Source organism: Mustela nigripes, chromosome 13, assembly GCF_022355385.1.
Source record: "Mustela nigripes isolate SB6536 chromosome 13, MUSNIG.SB6536, whole genome shotgun sequence".
In the NCBI taxonomy this organism is placed as follows: domain Eukaryota; kingdom Metazoa; phylum Chordata; class Mammalia; order Carnivora; family Mustelidae; genus Mustela; species Mustela nigripes.
Window position 1 is genome coordinate 28,606,460 of NC_081569.1, and position 12,904 is coordinate 28,619,363.

At 50.9% G+C, this 12,904-nt stretch overlaps 1 protein-coding gene across 6 annotated transcripts in view; it reads right to left on the reverse strand.

Moving 5' to 3' along the window:
• The window catches only part of LINGO1 (leucine rich repeat and Ig domain containing 1), a 191,234-nt gene that overhangs the window by 53,118 nt on the left and 125,212 nt on the right, over positions 1–12,904 (reverse strand). For 5 of the 6 annotated variants that reach the window (XM_059371781.1, XM_059371777.1, XM_059371779.1 and 2 more), the window contains one exon: positions 7,361–7,446. The exons of the other annotated variant lie outside the window; for it this stretch is intronic. The gene's annotated coding sequence lies outside the window, so the exon portion shown is untranslated. The remainder of the gene's footprint in view (positions 1–7,360; positions 7,447–12,904) is intronic. 6 annotated transcript variants of the gene reach the window in all.

Consider the following 12,904-nt stretch of genomic DNA (forward strand, 5'->3'; position numbering starts at 1 on the left):
GGCAGAGATGCTGAGTCAGCCCAGGGCCCAGGGAACCTGGCCCCAGGAGAGATGCGAAAGGACAGAAAGCACGTTCCCACAAGGACAGGTACGCATGTGCTCCTAGTGGCATCTCTCATAATTGCCAAAAAAAGGAAATAATCCAAATGCCCGTGAATGAACGCTTAAACAAGATATGGTATCTCCTTAATATCGGGCCATAAAAAGGAATACAATACTGATACATGTTACAATGTGGATGAACTTTGAAAACAGTATCTTAAGGGAAAGTTGTCAGACCCAACAGGGGACCTGGTACATGATTCCATCCATATGAAGTGTCCAGACTAGGTGAGTCCCAAGAAAGGAACAAAGGTGGATCAGTGTTTGCCAGGGCCTGGGGCATGTGGGGGAGGGGGGGAGTAACCACTAATGGGTACAGGGTTCCCTTATAGGGTGATGGGCAAGGCTCTGAAATTAGAACAATCATTGTTGTACCCTCTTGTGAATATACTAAAAAAAAAGACGGAATGGTACACTTTAAAATGGTGAGTGTTATGGGATGCGAATTATATCTCCATTGTAAAAAAAAAAATTGTTTGAAATGGAACAAAAAACACGCGCCAGCCACATCCCTGGTTGGGGCCTCCAATTTTTGTCTTCCAGTTCACACATCAGGGTCTCCCAAAAGAATGGAGAGTTGGTCCTCCCCAAGGCCCCTCTGTGGTCCCCAGAGCCAGCATCCAAGAGCCAAATCTTGAGCCAAAACAGTGACCAAAGAGGCACAAGAACGCAGGCCGCGTTCTGTGCTTTCCAGAGCCTGCCTTTGGGGGCTCTGGCCCAGAGACCCAGCCGTGTCTCAGGTAAAGCCACTGGGGTCCAGCTTCAGGCTCGCCTGTCCTGAGGTCACATCGCCAGCTGGAGACAGAACCAGGCAGAGAACCCAGGCCTCCTGACAGGGAGGAGGCATGACCCAGGGCAGCCAGTGGCTAGCCCCTTGTAGGACAAACAGTGCAGACGCCCCTGTGGCTGCTTCCTGCCTCAAGGGCCCCCGGTTTCCCTGGGCCTCAGAACGGAGTCCTCCTGCTCCATCTGGCCTCAGTCTTCTTTGGAGCCCCACAGGCAGTTCAGCCACCACAGGGAGGCCCCTCCCCTCACTCCCTCATCAGCATACCCAGCCAGCCTGCAACTCTTCCCATAATCCTAGGCATAGCCGGCACCATGACCTGGACACCGAGTTTCCTTCGAGCTGGAAGGGTGTCTGGGAGTCTCAGGGTCTGATTGCCAGCAACTGGGTGCAAAACCAGGGGAAGTAGGCAGGGGAGAACAGTGGAGGGAAAAGACAGGGAGGAAGAGAAGAGATGAGAGAGAAGCTGGTCTCAACTCCAGGATCCCAGGAAGCCTGTCAGAGTCCAGAGAGTGATGAATGGTTGAGTGGCCGGTCACCTTTAGGCTCATGATATCCCCCAAAGACACAGATCAGTCCCCCTGCGCAGAGTGAAGTAAAGGGGGAAGGAAGCGCTTCTGGGAGGGAAAGGCTAGCTTTAGACACACAGTGACATCTTTCTTTACCCCCACTCTCCTGCACCAATGGGCTGGGAGGCTGCCAGGTACTTACCTGGGGCCTCACACTGAGTCCTGACCCTGCTCTCTCACTGAGCCTTAATCCCGGTCACACACTGAGCCCTGAGCCTGGTCACACACCGAGCCCTGAGCCTGGTCACACACTGAGTCCTGAGCCTGGTCACAGACTGAGCCCCGACCTAGCCCTGACGCTGGTCACTCATTGAGTGCTGACCCTGCTCTCACACTGAGCCCTAATCCCAGTCACAAACTGAGTCCTGACCCTGGTCATACACTGAAACTGACCCTGCTCACACCTAGCCCTGACCCTGCAGGGTAGACTGGCCGTCAAAGACTAGAAGAGGTTCCAGACACCTCAGCCTCTCTCCTATGACTGCTCTTCAGTACTAGGTGACAGATTCGGTCTATGGATGTCAGAGACAATTCCCAGCTCCAAGTGATTGCTGCCAACAGTTGCCCAACATAGTTAATGGGTGGCTGATTTCCTGACCTTTTCAAGGCCAAGCTTCAGAATGTGACCAGCCTCTTCTGCTTCCAGGACAGAGCAAGTGTCTAATAGATGTCAGCTCCTCTATGAGCCCCAGCCCCTGGCTTCCTAGTGTAGCTGCCATCCCGCACCCACCCCACCACCTGGATCCAGCTCCACCTCCCTCTCTTTCCCAAGGGCCCAGAAGAAAGCTGTGAATTGCTGAGTCCCTGCCTCTTCCTCTATCACCCCTCCCTGTTCCTGGCCTTTCCCAGCCCAGATACACATCACACGGGCCCCCATTCGGTGTCCTCAGCTGGCTGTCGGCTAATCCCTGCAGAGGTGTTAACTGATAATTAAGATGTTAGCTATAAACTTAACGTGTGATTCCCTGCCAGGAGTATTCTGGTTTTAACAGGTTCCTCTTCAAAATGGGAAAACCTTCAAGACCCAGCCAAATGGCAGACGGGGAAGCAGAGTGGGGTGGGGGGATGTATTTTGTGCCTGGAGCCCTTCCAGGCTTCCTGGAAACAGCTCCCTTTTGCCTCTCCCTTCACCTGGGTGGACAGAACATGAGAAATGCCTCCCAGGCTCAGCTCTACCTCCTAAGAGTTGGAGCCATTGGACACCAATTCATCCACAGATGAATTCTCACAGAGCCTCAGTTTCCTCATCTGCAAATGGGTATACAGACTACCGCCCCTGCAGAACTATGAGGGCACACAGGACACCCCCGATACTTGAGAGCTCCCATCCTCCCTAACTTGCCTTTGCCTCTTCTCTCGCGGAAGGCAACTGTGTCAGCTTCCACTCCTGCCCCCACACCCTCCACCCCGCCTCGGTGAACAAGCCTCCATTCTCTTGACTTCCCAAATGTCTCCCCAGGCACAGATCAGTGGGACCAAATGATAGCCATGGAGCTACAAACAGAGAGAAAAACTTACTCGGTGAGTTATCAAAGCAACAGGTTGTCACTTGGGAAAAACAAATACTTGGATCTGTACCTCAAACCACACACACAAAAACATTCCAGATGAACTACAGATTTACATATTTTTAAATCTCAAGAACAATTAGGAAACCATGTAAGACAACATTTTCGATTCTTTGCAGTTGGGGAAGACCAGAAATTGTAAAGGTCAAGAGTGCCCGACCTGACCACGGGATAGTTTTCAACATGTAAGGGGTTAAAAAAAGCTCTGTAAACTTAAGTGACAAAAACCCCCCACAAAACTGTGAAAAAATATTTGCAACATATGACAGATAAAGAGTTAAATCCTTTAACCTCTTATAAATCAATTTATTCCTGCAAGTCGATAAGATGCATTTCACACATCCGCCCCCTCCCCATCACTGAAACCAAGGTCATCTGTGATCTCCCACAGCTAATGCATGATCAATGTTCCTTCTGCATCTTACTTGACCTCATGCTTGAAGCATGCCTTGCCCTTGGCTTCCAGGACCTCATCCCTCACTGGCTGCCCTTTCTTATTCACCCTTTTTGGTTCCTCCCCCAACTTCTAACTGAAGGAGGCCCTCTGGCCAACTAAGTCTTTGGTGCTTCTCTTTTCTAGGTATATCCACTCCCCTGATGCTCTCAACTGATCTCAAGGCTTGAAATACTACCTTTATGCTGATAATCCCAGATTTGTGTCTCCAGCCACACCCCTCCCCAAACTCCAAGCCTCACACATCCAACTGTCAACTCCACTCTTCTGGAATGTCTGCTGGCATGACGCATTTTGCATGTCCCCAGCAGGGGCCTGCTCACCAGTGTGCCCCAGTGTGGTTTCATGCTCTTGGTTGAATGCCCTACTATTATCACTTCACAACTCTTAATACTTTTTTTAAACAGAGGGCGACCCATTTTCATTTTGCTCCAAGCCCCACACACTATGCAGCTAGTCCTGTCCACAGATGAGCTCCTCTCCTACCCTATACCAAACTCACTCCTCCTTATTGTCTGTCCAGTCTCCGTTGATGGCAGCCCCACCCCTCCAGCTACTTAGGCCCAAACCACTGGAGTCACTGTTGTGGACTGAATGTTTGTGCCCCTCAAAATTCATCAGTTGAAGCCCTAACACCTGATGTGGTCCTGGAAGGTAGGGCCTTTGGGAGGTAATTGGGATGAGATGAGGTCATGAGGGTGGGGCCTCTTCATGAGATCAGTGTCCTTCGAAGAAGAGCAAGTGACACCAGGGCTCTCTGTGGGGGGAATAAGTTAGAGGTGGGGGGTGGGGAGCACCCGGTGAGATGGTGGCTTTCTGCAAGCCAAGCAGAGGGGTCCTCACGGAGAACTGAGTCTGCCAACACCTTGATCTTGGACTTCCTGGTCTGCAGAAGTGTGAGGAATACATGTGTGTTGTTTAAGTCACCCAAGCCTGTGGTGTTTGCTTATGGCAGCCCGAGATGACTAAGGCAGTTGTCCTTGGCTCACTGTCTGTCTCTCACACACACTCCACCTCATCCAATCTGTCAGCAAATCCTATTGGCTCTACCACTAGCACATACCCAGAACCCATCCACTTCTACCCACCCCTATCCAGCCCCCCTCCCACTCCAAGCCCCCACCATATCTCTTCCCTAGATCATTACAACACCCTATTGACTGATCTCGATGCTTCCCTGGCCCCTTCACGGCAGCCAGGGGGATCTGGGTAAAACGAAATTCAGATCCCATTATGCCACTATTCAGAAACTTCCATGGTTCCCAGGTTCATCCTGAGTAAAAGCCAAGAGTGGTCCATTGGCCCTGAGTGTTCTGCTCCCGATCCCTCGCCGGCCATACCTCCCGCTCTCTCTCACTCCCCCTATCCCAGCCACTCTGGCCTTCTAAGTGAGCCCCGATCAGACCCAGCCTGCCTGGCGCTCAAGGTTCCCATCCACGTGCCTCACTCTCTCGCTTCCTGCCGGTGCTGCCACAGCGCCATCTCCCAGGGAGGCCTTCCTGACTAGCAGACTCAGCAGCCCAACCTTGCCCATCCCCTACTCTGCTTTATTTTTCAATCCCTCACACTTAACACTCAACACACACACTAGATTTCACTCCTTTATCTGTTTCTCTTGGCTGTCGCTCTTCCACGAGAGCCTGAGTTCCAGGGAGCAGGTCTCTGTTGTCAGTGTGGTTCTCTGCTAGGCCTGTAACCAAAACAGTGCCCCCCACCCCCACCCCCACCCCCGCAGGTGCTCAGTAGATGCGTGCAGGACGAATGGACGGAAGAATAGAAAACCCAGCGGAGGACAGGCCATCAACCGGCAATTCGCAGACAAAGGAATGAAAACGGCCGAAAACCGACAGAGAGATGCTCCACCTCATTCATAATCAAAGAAATGCCAAAGAAAAGCCATTGTACCTAACAGATCAGCAGAGACTTAAGTGACTGTTAATGCCCACAACTGGTAAGGATGAGGGGACGAGGCCTCTTGCATGTGGGAAATCGGCCCAACCTTCTGGAGGTTGACCTGGCCGAACAGATCACACCTGGAAAGGTGTGTGCCCTCTGGCCCCGCTGGTCCACTTTCAGAAACACTCCTGAAGGACCCGTAACACAAGGGCACACGGAGGTACCAACACGGAGGCCCCCTGCCTGAATGGCCACCGACAGGACCGAGCACCGAGACGTACTTTAAAGATCACCCAAACAATGGGCATAAAGGGATAGGAAAGAACTCTGGCATGATCTATACAGTATGTCATCAGGTGAAAACTCGCGACAGAGCAGTGGCACTAGGATGAGCCTGTGTTTTTGCTTTTCGACTATGTCTCTGGGTGCCTGGGTGGCTCAGTGGGTTAAGCCCTTGCCTTCGGCTCAGGTCATGACCTCAGGATCCTGGGATTGAGTCCCACATCAGGCTCTCTGCTCGGCAGGGAATCCGCTTCCCTCTCTCTCTCTCTGCCTGCCTCTCTGCCTACTTGTGATCCTTCTCTCTCGGTCAAATAAATAAATAAAATCTTTAAACTATGTTTCTAAGCACACAGAAAAAAGAGTCTGGAGGGATACATATTGAACTAGTTAGCAGTGTTTAGTCCTGGAGAGGAAGAGATGGTAGGAAAGGCTCACAGTTCAAAGCTCTAAATGCTTTGGGGTTGTTGGATAGGTAGGTAGAGGACACACAGAGAACCTTACCTTACTGGTCAGAAAAATGACTCCACTCTCCATGGGAAAACTTCCGTGTCCCCAGTGTTGCAAGATGCAAAAAGAGGACATTCCAAGCCCTCCACTGTCTGGCCCTGTCTTATCCTGTTGCCCCCCACCTCCACCCCACACTCCAAGCACTCTGGCTCTCAAGCTCGTGAAACAATTTTCTATTCTCGATTCTTTTCACAGCTCCAGGCCTGTCTCACAGCTCTGTTCACAGGCACAGAGGCCTGGATGGCCCCACCCCATGACCTCCTCAGCTGGGACTTTGCTATCAGAGAGCCACATGGGAGACAGCAAGGAGCCTGAGACCACTCTCAATGGCTTTCGGGGGAACCCCCAGGTCTCCTGCTTGTGACCTGAGCAGGCTCCCCCAACGCCCAGCTATAGGACATCTGTCATAGGCACCGGAGGCAGCTGAGCTAAGGGAACCGAAGTGGGCCCAGCAGGGTGGACTCACCAGAAGAAGAGGGGGACTAAGGGCTTCAGACAACTAGCATTGTCAGATTTAGCAAAAATTGTACAGCCAATGCAGTATTGGGGATATATTTATGCTAAAATATGATTTATTATCTGTCTAAAGCTGTAATTTAACTGGAAATTCTCTACATTTTTCTGGCAAGCCTAGCCCACAACCCATACCACCTTTGGGGCTGAAAGCCTCCAGCTGGGGTGCCCAGGGGCAGCAGAAAAACGCCAAGTGGACTGAAAGTGAGCTGGGCTGCTCCTGGGGCCTGGGGGAGCACCTCGGCCCCCTCAGGGAGTCCTGCCGAGAGCTGGGGCCTTCTGGGGGAAGAGCCGTCACTCAAGGAAGCACAAACACAAGGCTGGTGCACAGCTCTGGCAGAGAGAAGCCAGAGTGACAGCAAAGGGACCCCCACAGATGTAGAAGCTACCAGAGCCGAGGTACTTAGCAAGTGTGCACAGGGAAAGGATGCTGAACAGACCACATCTAGCACGTGTGTCAGGGAACAATTGGGTTTGCAGAATTATATGTCCTAGGGTCTCTCATTGCCCCCCATTCCCCCAGAAGGCACTACTGTGGCCAGAGCCTTCGAACCCCACATGTATCCCACACCATCGCCCCTGCTGGGGGCTCATTCACCAAGGCCCAGCCTGCTTCTCACTCCCAGAGCCCTCCCGCCCAACACAGAGGCATGAGACAGTGGGAGTCCCCTTGCTCTCCCCCTACCTGGATCAGACGGCGCCGGGAGGCAAACAGATCAGTGTCTGGGGGCCTGGGGAGCAGCAGCCTCTTGGTCGCAGTTCCAGCATGCACTGCAGTGAAGAGCAGGAAGGTTAGTGCAGCTAAGAGGGGCTTCTGCTGCTCAACCCAGGATGGCCAGCGTCTGCCTTCCCACGGCCCACAACATCCCTCCTCCACAAGCTCCCAGAAGGACCCCCCACCATCCATGCTGGTCCCCTGGCAGCCTATGCATCTCTGGCTGGCTGATCCTTCCACCCTAGAGGAGGGCTCCCTGACCCCTCCTTTTGATTTCAGGGTGCCCCTCCATCACACCATCCTCAGTCCTCTTCCAACGCGTGGTCACAAGCTGCTGTTTCCTGTCCTCCCCTCCTCTCTCCGCCTGGGCAGCCTGACCCACATGAGTTTCCATCACCCTCTATATATGCCCCCCAGTGGCACCCCCGCCCCCGCCTCCTCCCTCCCTAGTGCCAGCCACACCACCACCCTGCTGCTCCCTCTCTCTGGGGGCCCCCACCTCCTCCTGATCCTCACAGGCCTGGCTCCTTCTCCCCATCCAGGTTCAGCTCAAGGCACCTCCTCAGAAAAGCCCTCCCTGACCTCCGTGTGCATGTCACACGACCCTGATTGACTGATCTGTCATTCGGGTTTCCCTGTCTCAGCAATCTCACGGAAAGCTTTTTTCCCAGGCAGGTTAATTGAGCTATAATTTACCTAGAGTAAAATTTACTCTTTCTAGTGCACAGTTCTGAGTTTTGACAGCTGTACACACAGCAGCCGTGTAACCACTACCACAATCAAGACAGAGAACAATTCTATCACAAATCTCCATGTGTCCCTTTGCTGCCAGCTCCCAGCCAACCCCAGCCCCTAACAACCACTGATCTATTTTCCGTCTCTATAGTTTTGCTTTTTCCAGAATGTCAGACAAACAGAATCATCTCCATGTAGCCTTTTGAGTCTGGCTTTATTCATTTAGCATATAATGCATTTGCGATTTACCTTCATTGTTTCTTTGTTATTCCCAGTTTCATTCTTTTTTTATTGCTGAGCCGTATTCAATTGTTCATCCATTTACTAGCTGAAGGACATTTGGGTTCATTCCAGCTTGTGGTGACTATGAATAAAGCCGCTATCAATATTCACATACGGGTTTTTACGTGAACATAGGTTGTTACTTCTCTTGGGTAAATACCTAGCAGTAGGATTGCTGGGTTATATGGTAAACATATTTTTAACTGTATAAGAAACTGCCAAACTGTTTTTTTGTTTTTTGTTTGTTTTTTGCCAAACCGTTTTCTAAAGTGGCGGTACCATTTGACATTCCCTACAGCAACCCACTAGAGGTGCAGTTTGCTCTGTATCCTCACCTGGAGTTGCATTGCCTATTTTGTGGACGTCAGTGTAATAGACAGGCAGTGGTGGCTCCCCGGTTTTAATTTTTCATGTACCCGATGCATTGTTTTCCTGCCATCTCTATTTGAAATTATCATCTTAATTTAATTATTTATCTATTTTCCATTTCCCCTATCATATGTGAGCACAGGGACCTTGATGTCTACTTGCCCAGCTCTTAGCATAGTATATGGTACTAGAGGATGATGATGGTGGTGATGGTGATGATGATATTGGTGATGGTGGCGGTGGCGGCTGCAGTGGTGAGGATTAACATTTACAGAGCACTTATCACGTGCCCAGCACTGTGCTGAGTACTTCACAGTACTCAGAGAGTACCGAGAGATAAATACTTTCAATATCTCCATTTTAAGAGAAGAAAACTGAGGCAGAGGGAAGTACTTAGCCCAAGGTCACATTGCTGATGAAGGGCCAAGCCAAGCTTCAATCCCAGGTTTTCTGGAATCAGACCCCACCGTTGTAATCAGTACACTCCATGGCCCACAGCGGCCACATTTGCTGAAGGCATGAAAGCCTGGAAGAAAGGCAGTATCTTCCCACTCTCTCTCATGGCAAGGGTATGCTCTTGGGCTTGGGCTTATAGCCAATGTGCCATAGACTGAGTGTGGGTGTTCCCTCCATCCCCAAATTCATATGTTGAAACCGAAACCCAGTGTAATGGTATTTGGAGGTGAGGCTTTGGGGGAATGGATTAGGTCATGAAGGTCTCGTGAATCTCAGGAATGGGATTAGGGACCCCGGAGAGATTCCCTGGTCCCCTGTGCCATATGTCTGTCTGTGAACCAGGAGGTGAGCCCTCACTAGACACCACGTCTGCTAGCACCTTGATCTCAGGCTTTCCAGCCTCCAGAACTGCGAGAAATGAACTTCTGTTGTTTATAAGCCACCCTAGACTGTGGTGTTTGGTTCGAGAAGCCCGAATGGACTAAGACACAGCAGCTTCTGGGTATCTCCTCTTGCATTTTTTCCCTCCAAAACTGAACTCACGCTCACTCTCATTCCTGCTTCTCCTATTGAGAAATTCATCTGATGGGATGGTGTTGGTATTGAAAGCAGTCAACGGGGTAAGGAGGGAGGAAAGGCTGAGTCAAACCTAGAGCCGGGTAGGTGGAGGCCTTGGACCTGGGCCTGCCAAGGGGCCTGTTCACCCACAGGGACTCTTCCTCAAAGCTCTTCCCATCAGGCCCTCCTAGACACTCTGGGATTCCCCCACCTCAGCCACCTCAGGTGGAAAGGATAAACAGCAAGTTATGGCCTTGGCTCTTCTGAAACCCTGGCTCTGAGAGTAGTCCCACCACACCCCTCGTACAGAGGAGTTTACTGGTCGCTGAACGTCTGGGTGCATTTCCTATGTGCCCTCCTCATCCCAGCACCATGTCCCCTTTCCTCAGCCTTCTTACAGTTAACAGAGGCTACCTGAGAAGTTCTGGCCAATGGGTTGTAAACAGAAGTGACGTGTGTCATTCCTGGCATTTAAGAGCACAGTGCAACTCTACCATTTCCTCCTCTTTGCCACGGTGACTGAAAGAGACCACGTGTTCCAGATGGGGCAGCTGCAAGATGGTGGAGCTTCTGTCAGTCTGGGTCCCTGCACTACTGTACAGACCAGAGTCCACCACCCTCCCTGCTTCCCACACTGGACATGTAATGTGAGGTCAGACTGTAAAGAAAGAAAGGAAGGATACGGGAACCTCTGTTGTGCTAAATCACCGAGAGTTCTCAGAGAACCTGTTAGTGCAGCACAACCCTGCCAACCCTACTGCATCCCCCCTGGCCACCCAGGGCTCGTGACCTTGACATATTTGGTTTGAGAACATGTTTAGATGACATTCTGATTTGAGAGAACCAAGCTCCATTTGCAAGCCCCTAAATAACTAGGATTTCATTGGGGGACAGAAGTATGTCAATCCCCAATTTCAAATGTTCCCTAGCTACAGGGAAAAGGGGGAAATCTCAGGCCACGTAGCAGGGTCCATCAGCAGGACAATTCCCACCTGGAGAAGGGAATGTGAGCAGAGGCAAGTGGTAGAATCTTCACGAGAATTGGGACCTTGGCCTACGTTTAAGGGCTTGAAATTGATGTTAGGGGGTGCTTGAGTAGCTCAGTTGTTAAGCATCTGCCTTCAGCTCAGGTCATGATCCCAGGGTCCGGGGACTGAGCCCTGCATTGGCCTCCCTGCTCGGCAGGAAGCCTGCTTCTCCCTCTTCCACTCCCCTTGCTTGTGTTCTCTCTCTCTCTCTGTGTTTCCCCCTGTCAAATACATAAATAAAATCTTTTAAAAAGGAAAAAAGAAATTGACTTTAGAACAAAGGCTGCGGCATCCTCAGAGATTTACCCGTCTCAGGTCTGGGATCAGCTTTAGAAAGGCCCTGGGGCCCCCTACTTGTCTGTTCTGGATTGCCAAGAGAGCCTTGGAGCCACAAACAAGAGCAAGCTGCAAGCTGAATTATGCATTTATATTTTGAACTTATTGACACTTCACTTTGGCAATTACCACCTTAAATGTTGTGAGATCCTGTGGGACAACACAGGGAACAGGGAGAAAAGGCAGCCCCTCAAGATAACAGCGGGCTCTGGCAGGCAACCTGAGGGGACAGCCCCTGATGTCCATAAATGCCCCCTGTGATGCCTCATTTTCTCCAAAAAGTATGATTTGTCTGTAGAGGATTATACTGCCTCCTGTTCACCCCCTCCTCAGAAAAAAAAAAAAAAAAAAGGGTACCATATAGCTTCCTTGCCACTGTTAGAAAGACTTCCCCTTGGGGCGCCTGGGTGACTCAGTGGGTTAAAGTCTCTGCCTTCGGCTCAGGTCATGATCCCAGATCATGGGATCTGGGATGGAGGCCCGCATTGGGCTCTCTGCTCAGCAGGGAGCCTGCCTCCCTTCCTCTCTCTCTGCCTGCCTCTCTGGCTACCTGGGATCTCTGTCTGTCAAATAAATAAATAAAATCTTTAAAAAAAAAAAAAAGAAAAGAAAAGAAAAGAAAAAGAAAGAAATATTTCCCCTGTAAGGGCAAACTTGAAAAGTTTCTTACATATGAATGTTGATGCCGGTGTCAGTATGTGCATCCAAAGGCTGATCTGGCTTTGAACTTAGGCCACGTTAGCTGGAAATCAGAGTGTGGCATGGTACCCTGCAGAGGTCCTGGGGTGTACTGCGGGAGGGGGCTTGGGTTGAAGGTTGGGGGAGATGTTAAAGAAACCCCAGGGACAAAGCCAGGCTTGGCGGAAACTGAGGACAGGCCCGATGGAACCCTGGGGACCCGGGGACCAGGCTTCCCAAAAATAGTGATAAAGAATCCTCTCTCGAAGGTTTTGGGGTGGGGGTGTCTGTGTCCTCTGTGTCATCTGGCATAACTGTCCCCTGAAGAAGCACTGAAGCACTGAAGCAAGTTCTGCCATTATTGGGTTCAAAATAAACAGGTGTGCCTGACAACCATGCAAGTGAAAACAAAATCCTACAAGCAACAGGAAGTGACTACTCCATATTCACCTGGGAGTTTATTCTGATGATGAGAAATCCATAATGGTTAAGTTTGGCCAGTTTGGCAAGAAATTTTTAACTGGGTGCAGACCTGAAGTTTTAACCCAGTCTAAACCCCCTGCACAAACCCTCAGAGCCAGGGATTTGCTTGGTTAGGCTCATGGGAAGAAACTGTGCCCAGAATCCGCTGTGCTTTCTGCTTTTGTTTCCTATGGGCAAGTTTCCTGGCCAATGATGCTGAGAATGACTCATCCCATGGTCAGGGATCTGGTGATAGCTATGGCTAGAGGGGAGAGCTGGCTGGGCTGAGGTCAGCTCAGAACCCCTCCACCCCAAGCCAAAAATACACCTGAGCATCTCCATTCGGGGAGGAAGTAGTTTTAGATCGGGCTGTTATGGTCTGGTTCTCGGAGACCAGATTATGTTGGGATGAATGCATGGGCTTGCAGGAAATGCCTGACTAGAACTGCTTGGGGGAGGACTCCCTGAGTGCAACATTGAATTGTTCTCCCCTGAATGGTTTTTGCTGACTGATTGGTCTTTAATTCACTCTCTGCCGAGGGCTTGGGGGCTGAAAATGGAGGACAGAGCTTCAAAGGCAAGTGTTGGAAGAAGTTCCTCAGAGAACTGA